Below are 12,803 nucleotides of genomic sequence, written 5' to 3' on the forward strand. Positions count from 1 at the left end.
GCTGTCGGAGGCCTCTGGGCTCAAGTGATCACTCTCTCGGTGGGGGAAAAGTTTGCTGGTTCTTGAGTTGGGTCATCAGCTTGAATAAGTTTTTACTTCAGGTTGTAACACTGAAATAGTGATCTGTTGTCTCCCTCTCACTGTGGAAAGGGTGGCACCCACTGTCTCTTGTCAGCGAGAGTAAGTCTGTGACATGTCAAAGTGCTGCGTTATGGATTGCAGTTTTTGTTGGACTGCAGATCATGGGCTTTTTGGGGGCTTTTCTATTGCTTGCTTTGTGGGTGGCGTGCGCTAAATGCTTCCTGCTCAAACATGTAGGGGAGAGGGGGAGTTGATGCTTCGGACTTCTAACTTTTTTTAGCCATTCATTCTTTGGGGATTTCTTTTGTTTTGCAGATGTCTGTGGAGAATAAGAATTTCCAGGTGTTATACTGTATACATTCTCTGATATTAAATTGAACCATTGAAGATGTTTCTGGTTTATCACAGAAGGTGATGCAGCTGAATAAAGCTGATAACTCAAGGTCAAATACCAAGAAGAATGAGGCAGAACAAGAGCCATCTCCAATCTGCACCAACACCGAGCAGCAGGGTAAATTCTACAATAATGTAAGTACATACATTACAAGCTATCAACTTTATTAAAACCTTCAGCTGGATTTCACATATTCATATTTGGATCTTGCAAATGCATTGGTTGCGTTCTCAACAGCTCAGTATTAATTTAGCACAATTGTTGGCAACACAATGGAGGAACTGATTGAACAGAGGAATGAATACATTCAAGTCCACATAATGGAGGTGCAACATCTTATTTTTGATGATTTTATGAATGATGCTTTCAAAATGTGTAACTAATGATAACAAAGTTTAATAGGCCACACAAATTAAAATTATATGCCTAGGACCTGGTGGGAAAGACCATTTTGTACCTTCAGCCCACTGTTAAGGATGGAAACCAATATAATTCATATTTAATGGAGAAGACACTGTTATAGGAGTTGATGGTGAAATGGCAGTCAATTGGAGCACATCATCTATAAGTGGAGTGTTGTTTTGATGCAACCTCCCATGGTACAACAGCAGCATTTACAAACTCATGATCTCCCAATTCCTCCTCATTTATCAGCTAAGTTGTGAAAAACTTAACCTTTCTCATTTTATTCACTACATGTTATGTTGTATAATTTTAAGTGCAACTTTACCTGAAACATAGTAATTGTTAATGCTCAATTGGGAGACAAATTAAGCTTTGGTATTCAGAAATAATAAAGCAAATTCACTGGAGCTTTTCAGAACTTGAACACACAAGATAAGCTTATTCCCATTGCCACTATCAACATGATTACTGTCATAAGAAAAGCCATGCCTCAGTAAATTGCATGAGATGAAAAGCTTACTTGGTTAATTTAGTACCCTAGGTAGGGATCAGTGTACCCTCAGAACTACAAATGGGAAGGTTATCCAAACTTTGGTTAGTCAGGTGACACTTAGGAAAGAAACAAAGGTTTCTGTTGGTGTTTGGATAGCAAAACGGGACATGGAGGGAATGAGATTAGAAAGAGAAGAAAAAGAAATGAGGAAACTTGCAATCAACAATCTGTTCAAATTAAATGATCCTGAGATGATGACACAGAGAAAACTCCAATGGTTTTGCTTTGGCAAAGAAATTTGGTCTAATACCTAAATTCAGTGAAGAGGAATTATCAACACATTTTTGTCTCATTTGAGAAAATTATCAAATTATTGTTCAGGTTAGCTGGCAAAATATTAAAACATGCTACTGCAGAACGTACTTATTGGGAGTGAATCATCACATTCAGAGGAGCAAGCATATCCTGGAAACAATCTGTCAGACTCCAAAATAATCACTGGCAGTCCCAGTGGCAGGGGCAGACCCACTGGAAGGGGTGGTGCAGTAAGATACAAGTATGAGGGAGTACTGGGCAGGTAGTCCTGATCAATGACTTCATTCAATCTGTTCTGCTCTATGTTGCAATGCCATAAAATGTACTCTAGATGGGGATCTGTCTATCATCAAAAGTGGGTTAGTATTCCCACTATTAACCAAGTCATGAATGACATAATTGCCATACTGAGTTTACTGCTGCTAATGAGTGAATGTAATGAATAAACACTGATGAATTCAGAGGGTTCAAATATATTTGCAACTCCTGGGCAAATGAAGAACCCTACACCTGCATGCAGCACACTCAACACGTGGACATTATTAATATGTGAGAGAAAACATCTTCTCAATAGCAAACGACCATCTCCAACTAAAGTCTAACTTGCCCTTGACACTCAATGGCACATGCTGCAAACACGCCCTCCACATCAATATCCTGGTGGAATCACCACAGACAACAGATTTAACTGGGCAGCTACAGACAGCAAGCTATCTCTGGATGATGAATGCCCAATTTATGGTCACCTCAACATAATATCAAGCTCCCATAACATTAAAATCAAAAGTCCAACATGCATACTTAAGTTCTATGGACAGATATCTTTTTAACTATATTAGTTCATTGTTATACGCCCTATGTAAAGCATCATTACAATACTTTGCAGCTATGATTACCACATGGAGAGATTTCTGTCTGTTTTCCAACATAGATGTCTGTAATAGTGGAACTAGTTTGTTACCCAGGGACAATCTGAAAATACAGTAGCTAAATACACAGATTATAGACTGGGTATCCAATGACGTATGACTTATCTGCTTACAGCCTGAAGCCTAAAACCTTTTCACTATCTACATGGCATGAGCCAAGAATGTGATGGAACATTCTCCGCTTGCCTGCCTGAGTGCAGCCCCAGTGATACGCAAGAAGCTTAACACCACCTCATACAAAGAGAGCCACTTAACTGGTATGCTGCTTTTTGCCCTAAATCCTCTCCACCACCATTTCACTATGGCTGCAGTGCATCCAATCTGCAGAATACACTGGAAATGACTTTCGAGGCCAGTCTGAGTGCACTTCCCAAGCCCTACAAAGAATGACCAGGTCAGTAGGTGTATGGAAACATCACCTCCTGAACATTCCCCTTCAAGGCACAGTCAATTCCGACATGTACGTACATTTTCAGTCCTTCATTGTCACTTGATCTAAATTTGTGGGAGGTGCTTCAGCAGAGGACTGGCCAGTGGGAGGGGGGGAAGAGGCAGAGAAGGGGGAGAACAACCTTTTGTTTTTACAGATTAATAATAAATGTTAGCCTCATCATTGACCTTATTTTCAAAAAAAAAGTTGTTATTACACTATATATAAAGGCTGCAGTTTATAATGTCTATGAATTGGAAGCATATAGATAGAAATGCTGAACTTTGAAAATGGGAACAGTAGAAAAAATAAATGATATTTGATAGGTAATGTAGGTGGTAAAGACTAATAAAGGGAGAACAATATTTTAAAAATTTAAGGGAAGCAATTTTGATGAAAGCATTTCCTTTCAGAATAAAATCCCACTGATTGTGTGAGATATAGAAGGCTGCATTGGTGACAGAGTAGTGGTAATAGCTTCAGTTTGGAAACTTTCAGGGAACACAGAGAGATGTTTGATTATTATAAAAGATCTTGCTAAGGAAGTCACAAACACTACTTCCACATTCAAGTTTGATTTGACCAGACATTGTTGATGAGGACATGAAGGCTGAGACACATGTGTGATGGTAAATTGTGTCCCCAGGAAGTACTGTCTCTGTGAGTAAAATTGGCAGAGTTATGAACTTGCCTCCAAGTTGCTGGATGAATGCAAAGCAATAGTTTAGGATATTGGTGAGAATAATTTGACCCTTGCTCTGCTTTAAGTTGATTTCAAACGTAACTTGTCACTGGTCCTGTTCCTAGTTTGCTTATGTAAAATATACATTTGTTTCCTTGGGACAACATTTTGATGAGCATTATGATACTGGTTTCTCCACTGGATTTGATTAAAATGAGGAAGTGGCTGAAACTAACGTTTTGCAGGAAGAATTTCCTGGAGTCTGCTGGGATTGTATTGCTACTTCCAAAGTAGTCATTGTGGAGGATAAATTGTTGTTAAGAAATCATTAAGATAGTAATCTCCAAATGGAATATAGAAGTCTCTTTAAGAGAAATCTCCCATGAAATACCAGCAGGATTTAAAATCTTCGAATACAAATCAAGGACAATGTTGGATATCACATAGATGCTTTAGGATTATGTCTAAATTATCACATGAATTGCTCTCTTAGTTGTATATGACACAAACACCATGTAAATTGCTTTACATTATATTCATTAAAGACTATGTTGTATAATAAGTGAAAACCTGTCATTGTATTTTAGTTGTTGAGTTTATACCATGATCATAAAAGATATTTTTGTAAAACTGAATGGTGATCTATATTACTACAGCCACACATACTGCATCTGAGTAGACTTTGTAGCTTCCTTTCCCACTGTCTCAAAAATGGAAAGAGCAATTTCAATTATCAATAAAGATTCTTTATTCGTGTAACAGCTTATAGTCAACAGACTATCATAGTTACTTTTTTGAACCAGAAGCTGCATTCTGGGACTTTCTGACCCCCAATAATGCTGTAACACCAGAAACAGTTTTTACAAGATACAATACTTAAAAGGAGAAAAAAAATACAAAGGACACATAAGCTAATTCATTACATAAAACAAAAAAGGCCAGATAATTGTCTCACTCCTATATGCTTTAGATTGGCAATATGCACTTTAGGTACTTGGGTTGACAGACAGTTGCTCCTGATCTGGTCCACAATGGTTACAGTTCTCTTGTGGTCATCCTGCGTGTACTAACTCTATAGTATTAGAGATGCGTTCTCTGATATTTCCATATCTGGTGCAGTTAATACATTTCCATGTTGGCCTTTCTGAGATGGCATCTGTTCTAATGTGGGATATCACAAGGTTCTGGAAGGTGGCCTGAGTTGAACCTCCACCACCTTCTGACATACCCGGTACTGGTCTGCTGTGAGTTTCTTTTTCACTGTGTTGCAAGTTCTTAGCATTGGCAGTTCTTTGGCACCTGCATTGTAGAAGTCTACCTGTCATCTTTTGCTCACCTCCAGTTATCTTTCTGCATTTTTTGTACTTCTAAGTCTGCCCAAAAGGCAGTGACGTTGGAAAGATTGAGGAAGGCTATTACGCTCAAATAGGGGCCTGATTTATCAGCCTTCTCAGTAGTTTCATGGCCACCTCCACAGCAATTTCTGATTTTCCATAGAGGATCTGAAGTGATAATGATAAAACAGCCAGTCCTTTGTGAGGCATGGCCAATAGCTATCCTAATCTCTATATTATATACCATTTCTACTACCTGCCCATTCCCACACCAACCTGTCAGTCCTCAGCCTTCACCAACGCCAGGGTGATACAAAATGTAAACTAAAAGAAGAGGATCTCACATTCCACCTGGGTAATCTACAACCCAATGGTTAAACCATTGAATTTTCCAAATATACAATGCCTATAGAAAGTATTCAACCCCCTTGTAAGTTTTCTCGTTTTACAACATTGTATCACAGCGGATTTAATTTGCCTCTTTTGACACTGATCAACAGATCAACTGATCAACTCTTACATGCCAAAGTGAAAACAAATTTCTACAAATTGATCTAAATTCATTACAATTATTAAACACAAAATAATTGATACCATAATTACTCACCCCCTTCAAGTCAGTACTTTGTAGATGCACCTTTGGCAGTAATTACAGCCTTGAGTCTGAATGGATAGATCTCTCTTAGCTTTGCACATCTGGACACTGCAATTTTTCCCCATTCTTCTTTACAAAACTGCTCAAGCTCTGTAGATTGCACGGGGATTGTGAGTGTACAGGCTTTTTCAAGTCCAGCCACAAATAATCAATTGATTGAGGTCTAGCCTCTGACTTAGCCACTCCATGGTGTTAATTTTGCTGTTTTTAAGCCATTCCTGTGTTGCTTTGGCTTTATGCTTGGGGTCATTGTCTTGCTGGAAAACAAACCTTCTCCCGAATCACAGTTCTCTTGCATACTGCATCAGGTTTTCCTCCAGGATTTTCCTGTATTTTGCTGCATTAACCCTCTACCTTCACAAGCCTTCCAGGGCCTGCTGCAGTGAAGCATCCCCACAGCATGATGCACACACCATTGTTCTTCACAGTAGGGACGATGTGTTTTTAATGATGTGTAGTGTTTGGCTTATGCCAAACATAGCATTTAGTCTGATGGCCAAAAAGTTCAATTTTGCTTTCATCAGACTACAGAACCTTCTTCCAGCTGACTTCAGCGTCTCCCAAATGCCTTCTGACAAATTCTAGCCAAGATTTCACGTGAGTTTCTTTTTAGCAGTGGCTTTCTCTTTGCTACTCTCCCATAAAGCTGCGACTGGTAAAGCACCCAGGCAATAGTTGTTGTATGCTCAGTCTCTCCCATCTCAGCCACTGAAGCTTGTAACTCCTCCGGAGTTGACATAGGTCTCTTGGTGACCTCCCTCACTAGTTCCCTTCTTGCACAATCGCTCAGTTTTTGAGGATGGCCTGGTTTAGGTAGATTTACAGCTCTGCCATATTCTTTCCATTTCATGATGATTAACTTAATTGTACTCCAAGGGATATGCGTTGACTTGGAAATTTTCTTGTATCTATCTCCTGGCTTGTGCTTTTTCAAGAACCTTTTCTTGGAATTGCTTGGAATGTTCTTTTGTCTTCTTGGCAACACACACAAAATGCTGGAGGAACTCGGCAGGCCAGGCAGCATCTATGGAAATAAAGTACAGTCGACGTTTTGGGCCGAAACCCTTCAGCAGGACTGGACAAGAAAAGCTGAGGAGTGGATTTGAAAGGTGGGGGGAGGGGAGAGAGAAACCCAGAGGACAGGAAGGGGAGAGAGCTGAGAAGTTGATTGGTGAAAGAGACAGAAGGCTATGGAAGAAAGAAGAAAGGGCCGGTGGGGGGGGGGGCAGGAACACCAGAGGGAGGTGATGGGTGGGCAAGGAGATAACATGAGAGAGGGAAAGGGGATGGGAAATGGTGAAGAGTGGAAGCATTACTGAAAGTTTGAGAAATCAATGTTCATGCCACCAGGTTGGAGGCTGATTCACCAGCAGTACGACTTTCCAGATACAAGTGTATTTTTATTACAATCGATTGAAACACTTTGACTGCACACAGGCAATCTCCATTTAACTAATTATGTGACTTCTGAAACCAATCGGCTGCGCCAGTAATGGTTTGGCATGTCATATTAAAGTGAGTGAATACTTATGCAATCAATTATTTTGTGTTTTATGTTTGTAATTAATTTAGATCACTTTGTAGAGATATGTTCACTTTGACACAGAGTCTTTTTCTGTTGATCAGTGTCAAAAAGAGCCAATTTAATTTCAATGTGATTTAATGTTGTAAACCTGAAAACTTCTGGGGAGGGGGGACTATACTTTTTATAGGCACTGATGGTACAGTAAATGCTCCCTGCACTCCTTTCTTATTACACACACACACACACACACACACACACACACACACACACACACACACACACACACACACACACACACACACACACACACACACACACACACACACACACACACACACACACACCACCCAGTTTCATTCCCTTCTTACACATTTTCTATCTGCCCATCATCTACATATTATGCCTTCCAGTTGTCCTAACCCCTCCCCAAAATTGTTCCATCTTCCCCTCTATTTCGACCTCTCTCCTAACAGTTTCACTTAGCACTTTATCAGATTCTTTCTCTGAAATCTCGTTTCCACATCACCTTCTGGCTTCTGTCTCTATTGCACCCCCCCTCACACCTCCCCCCACCCCGGTTGCCTCATGACCATCTGGCCTTTATCTTCCCTCTTTGCTTATCTATCTTTATCACCCAACAGCTGTGGTCTGCCAACTCCACACCACCCCCTCACCATCTGCCCATCATATCCCTCCTCAGCTAGCTCCTTCTTTCCCCTGCCAGCCCTGCCTCACCCTTCCCTCTCCCTTCCCTTTCATCTGTTTATACCAGCTATCTCCCCTCCACGTATTCAGTTCTGATGCAGGGCCCTGATCCAAGAACATCAACTATCCCCTCACCTCCGTAAGTACTTCATTAAAAATTTGACAAACTTCTATAGATGCACCGTGGAGCATATCCTAACTGGCTGCCCTACAGCCTGGTCTGGAAACACCAATGCCCAGGAACAGAAAAGCCTACAGAAAGTGGTAGATACAGCCCAGCCCATTGCAAGCAAAGACCTCCCCACCATTGAGCATATTTACAAAGAGCCCTTCTCCACGAGAGCAGCATCCATTATCAAGGACCCCTATCAACCAGGCTCTCTTCTCACTACTACCACCGGGCAGGAGGTACAGGAGCCTTAGATCCACACCACCATCTTCAGGAACAGTTATCATTCTTCAACCAGCAGGCTCTTTCTGTCACCTCAACAGGAACTAACGCTACAACCTACAGACTCACTTTCAAGGAATATTTACATCTTAGGTTTTAAGCATTATTTATTTATTTTTATTTGCACAATTTGTCTTTTTTACACATTGGTTGTCTGTCAGTATTTATGTACAGTTTTTCATAAATTCTATAGTATTTCTTTACTTTCCTGTAAATGCCTTCAAGGAAATGAAGCTCAAGGTAGTATATGGTGACATAAACATACTTTGATAATGAATTTACATTGGGTTTGAAATACTATTTGTCCTGCTGAGTTCCTTCAGCAGTTTGTATTTTACACCTGTTATCAATGATCAATGCTTCAGGAGTCCCACAGCTGGAAAACTGAACGTTGATGAATGGGTTTGAAAAACAGTAAACTGTCATCAGATAATTTTTCCATGTAGTGAAAAAGCCCTGATCTATCTCAGATATGCTTGGGATTTGATGAAAGGGTTTCTTTTGAGATTCACAGATGCAATTTTTCTTCACCCAGTACCCAATCTTCCCATTTATCCCAAGCCAGCAGATATTTTCGCTTACTCTGCTGTATTAATAAATTAATAAAAAGCTGTCGTAATAAAATGTATTAATTTCCAGATGTGAGGAGTGAATATTTTTATCACCTTGTTTAGTTGTATCTTGGATTAATTAACTCTGAGAACAGACTGAGAAAGTCTGAGTCAGTGTCACAGACTTTATTAAAAAAAACAGTCAGAGAGGAGTGTGTCCTAACAGAATCATTCAGAGTCTTCCCCAATCAGAAGCCCTGGATGAACCACGAGATCCACAACCTGCTGAGGGTCAGATCAGCGGCATTCAAGTCTGTTGACCAGCAAGGTTACAAGAGGTCCGGGTACGATCTCTGGAAAGCCAACTCATGGGTAAAGTGGCAATTCCGGACTAAAGTTGAATCAACAAAAGATGCTCGACAGTTGTGGCAGGGCACGTATACCATCACCTCTTATATAGTAAAATCAAGGGATATAGACGACAACAGGGCTTCACTTCCAGATGAGCTAAGTGCCTTCTCTGGTTGCTTTGACTGTCAAAATTTGGAGGAACCATCACAAATTCCTGCAGCCCCCGATGATGCTGTGATTTCAGTCTCCGAGGCCAACATGTGAGCACCCCTCACGAGGCTGAACCTACAAAAAGCATCCAGCCCAGAGCTGGTACTTGGCCAAGTACTAAATGCCTGTGCTGATCAACTGGATGGAGTGTTCACTGAGATCTTTAACCTCTCGCTTCAGCAGTCTGAGGTATCCAAGCTTCAAGCAGGTTTCAATTACACCAGTGCCTCAGAAGGTGGTAACCTGCCTCAATGACTGTCATCCAGCAGCACTTACATCCACACTGATGAACTGTTTTAAGAGCTTGGTGATGAAACATATCAAATCCCATCTGAGAAACGACTTGGATCCACTTCAATTTGCCCACCAGCGCAACAGGTCCAAAGCAGATGCTATCTCAATGGCTCTTCACTCAACCCTGGAACATCTGGACAGCAAAGATACATACATCAGGATGCTCTTTATCAATTACAGCTCGGTATTCAATACCATCTTCCCCTCTAAACTAATCAATAAGCTTCAAGACCTCGGCCTCAATATCTCCTTCAGCGACTGGATCCTCGATTTTTCACTGGCAGACCCCAGTCAGTTCATTTTGGCAGCATCTCCTCCACAATCTCCATCCAGACAGGTGCACCACAAGGCTGCGTGCTTAGGCCCCTGCTCTACCTGCTTTACACTCACGATTGCGTGGCTAAGCACAGCTCCAATGCCGTATTTGAGTTTGCTGATGACACTATTGTTGTTGGTCAAATCAAAGGTACTGATAAATCAGCATATAGGAGGGACATTGAAAATCTGGCTGAATTGTCCTACAACAATCTCTTACTCAACACCAGCAAGACCAAGGAGCTGATTATTGACTGCACGGAAACCTGAGGTCCATGAGCTAGTCCTCATTAGAGGTTTAGAGGTGGAGAGGGTCGGCAGCTTTAAATTCCTCAGTGTTATCATTTCGGAGAACCTGCTCTGGACCCTCTCCACCTCTGCAACTATGAGGAAGGCACAGCAGCATTTCTACTTCCTTGGACATGACATCTAAAACTTTGACAAACTTCTAGTGATGTGTGGGGAGTCTGTTGACTGGCCTGCATTACAGCCTGGTATGGAAGCACCAATGCCCTTGAACAGGATACCCTACAAAAGGTAGTGGATGTGGCGAAGTCCATTATGGGTAATGCTCTCCCCACCATTAAGAACATCTACACAGAGCGTTGTTGCAGGAAAGCAGCATCCATCATCAGAGACCCCCACCACCCAAACCAAGCTCTCTTCCTGCTGTTGACATCAGGAAGAGGGTACAGGAGCCTCAGGACTCGTACTACCAGGTTCAGGAACAGTTATTATCCCTCAACCATCAGGCTCTTGAATCAAAAGTGGTAATTTCACTCAACTTCGCTTGCCCCACCACTGAAATGCTTCCACAACCTACAGACTCACTTTCCAGGATTCTTCATCTCACGTTCACATTATTCATTGCTTAGTTATTTGTTATTATTATTTCTTTCCTTTTGTATTTGCACTGTTTGTTGTACTTTGCACACTGGTTCAATGCCCAAGTTGTGGTCTTTCATATTATGGTTATTATCCTATTATAGATTTATTGAGTATGCCCACAAAAAATGAATCTCAGCATTCTACATTGTGACATATATGTACTTTGATAATAAATTTACTTTGAACTTGGAGTACTGGTACAGTTCCTCAGTATTGTCCAAGAACATGCTCAGACTCTTTTCATCTTGTCTTAATCACTCGCACAGATGTTATATCTCATCTTGTCTGATCATCTCTGCTTTGATTGATTGAATGGACTGGGTCTCATCATGTTGAATGCCCAAGTTTAGTATTCCAAACATTTCTTGTTTCCCTGGGATACACTTTGACACAAAGACACAAGCATGTCTTTGGCTGGACAATAGCGAATGTCTATGTTGTGTGCCTGCATCGTTACCACATTTTAAACACAAGAAATTCTTCAGAAGCTGGAAATCCAGAGCAACACACACAAAAAGCTGTAGGAACTCAGCAGATCAGGCCACATATATGGAGGGAAATAAACAGTCAGTGTTTTGAGCCCAGACCCTTCTTCATCAGGACTGGAAAGGAAGGGAGCAGAAGCCCTCTTAAGAATGAAAGGGGGAGGGGAAGGAATACAAACTAGCAGGTGATAGGTGAGACCAGGTGTGGGGGAAGGCGGTGGGTGGAATGAAGTAAGAAGCTAGGAGGATATAGGTGGAAGAGGTAAATGGCTGAACAAGAGTCTAATGGGGAGGTAAGTGACCATGGAAAGGGAAGGAAGAGGGAACCAGAGTGAGGTGATTGGCAAGTAATAGTCGCTGTTGTTCATCACTCACTAGTGCACTGCATTGCGTAGAAAGCACACATTGTACATCTTGCCTGCTCATGACCAATAGTCTGAAAATAAACAAGAAGCAGTGAAAGTACAATTAAGAAAAGGATTTCTGGAAGCAAGACAGCTGTTAACCCCTTATTAGATTTTTTCTTGTTGTACACAAATATAAAAATTAATCTAATTAAAATCAGATTTGTTACAGGAAATTGTACCATCTTCAAAGTGTGTTTTAAAAATATTCGTGGCTATTTCTTTCTCTAGAATGACTTGAAACAACTCTGTAAATTCCACTGATTGTTTGGATGGTTTCGTTCAGAAGGTCTGCCATTTATTTCCAGCTTTTGTGATACAAATAGCATCCACATATGCATGATATCACTGCTCTGCATTCACAGAGCAATCACTACTGGGAAAAGTTGGTACTTAATGAGAATTTCACGTTAGTGTGAATGTTATCCTTCCTCGGTTGTCACCCCACTGTTACGCCTGTGCCTCAACTCTGAGGGGCCGAAGGGTACAAAGTAGCCCCCTCCTTTTTGAGAATTGCAAGATCGCTATTAATGCGGGTCTGGGACCCAGGAAATGAGAGAGAGACACGCAGAATCCACAAGGGGTTTGGAATGTCCTGGCCCCTCAGCGATACAAAGCCACGGGAAACGGCCATTGTCTCTTGGAGACGGAATTGTGTATTGAGTACTGTACTATTCATTGAAGCCCTCAGGGAATGACCAGAGGGGGCTGGTTGAGGGATTGCATCATCCCAACCTGATTGACATCTGAGACCCCGTGAGTAAGGATAAAAGAGGGTCTGGGGAACAACCCCTTCAGACGCACCAGGAGAAACGCTAGAAATCCTGTGACAGCGTTTAATAGCGACAGCCAGTGGAGGGCCCACATGTGTCCTTTCCCGTTGCCGGGATTGGGGCCTTACCACGG

Source organism: Hemitrygon akajei, chromosome 5 (genome assembly GCF_048418815.1).
Source record: "Hemitrygon akajei chromosome 5, sHemAka1.3, whole genome shotgun sequence".
Taxonomy (NCBI): Eukaryota; Metazoa; Chordata; class Chondrichthyes; order Myliobatiformes; family Dasyatidae; genus Hemitrygon; species Hemitrygon akajei.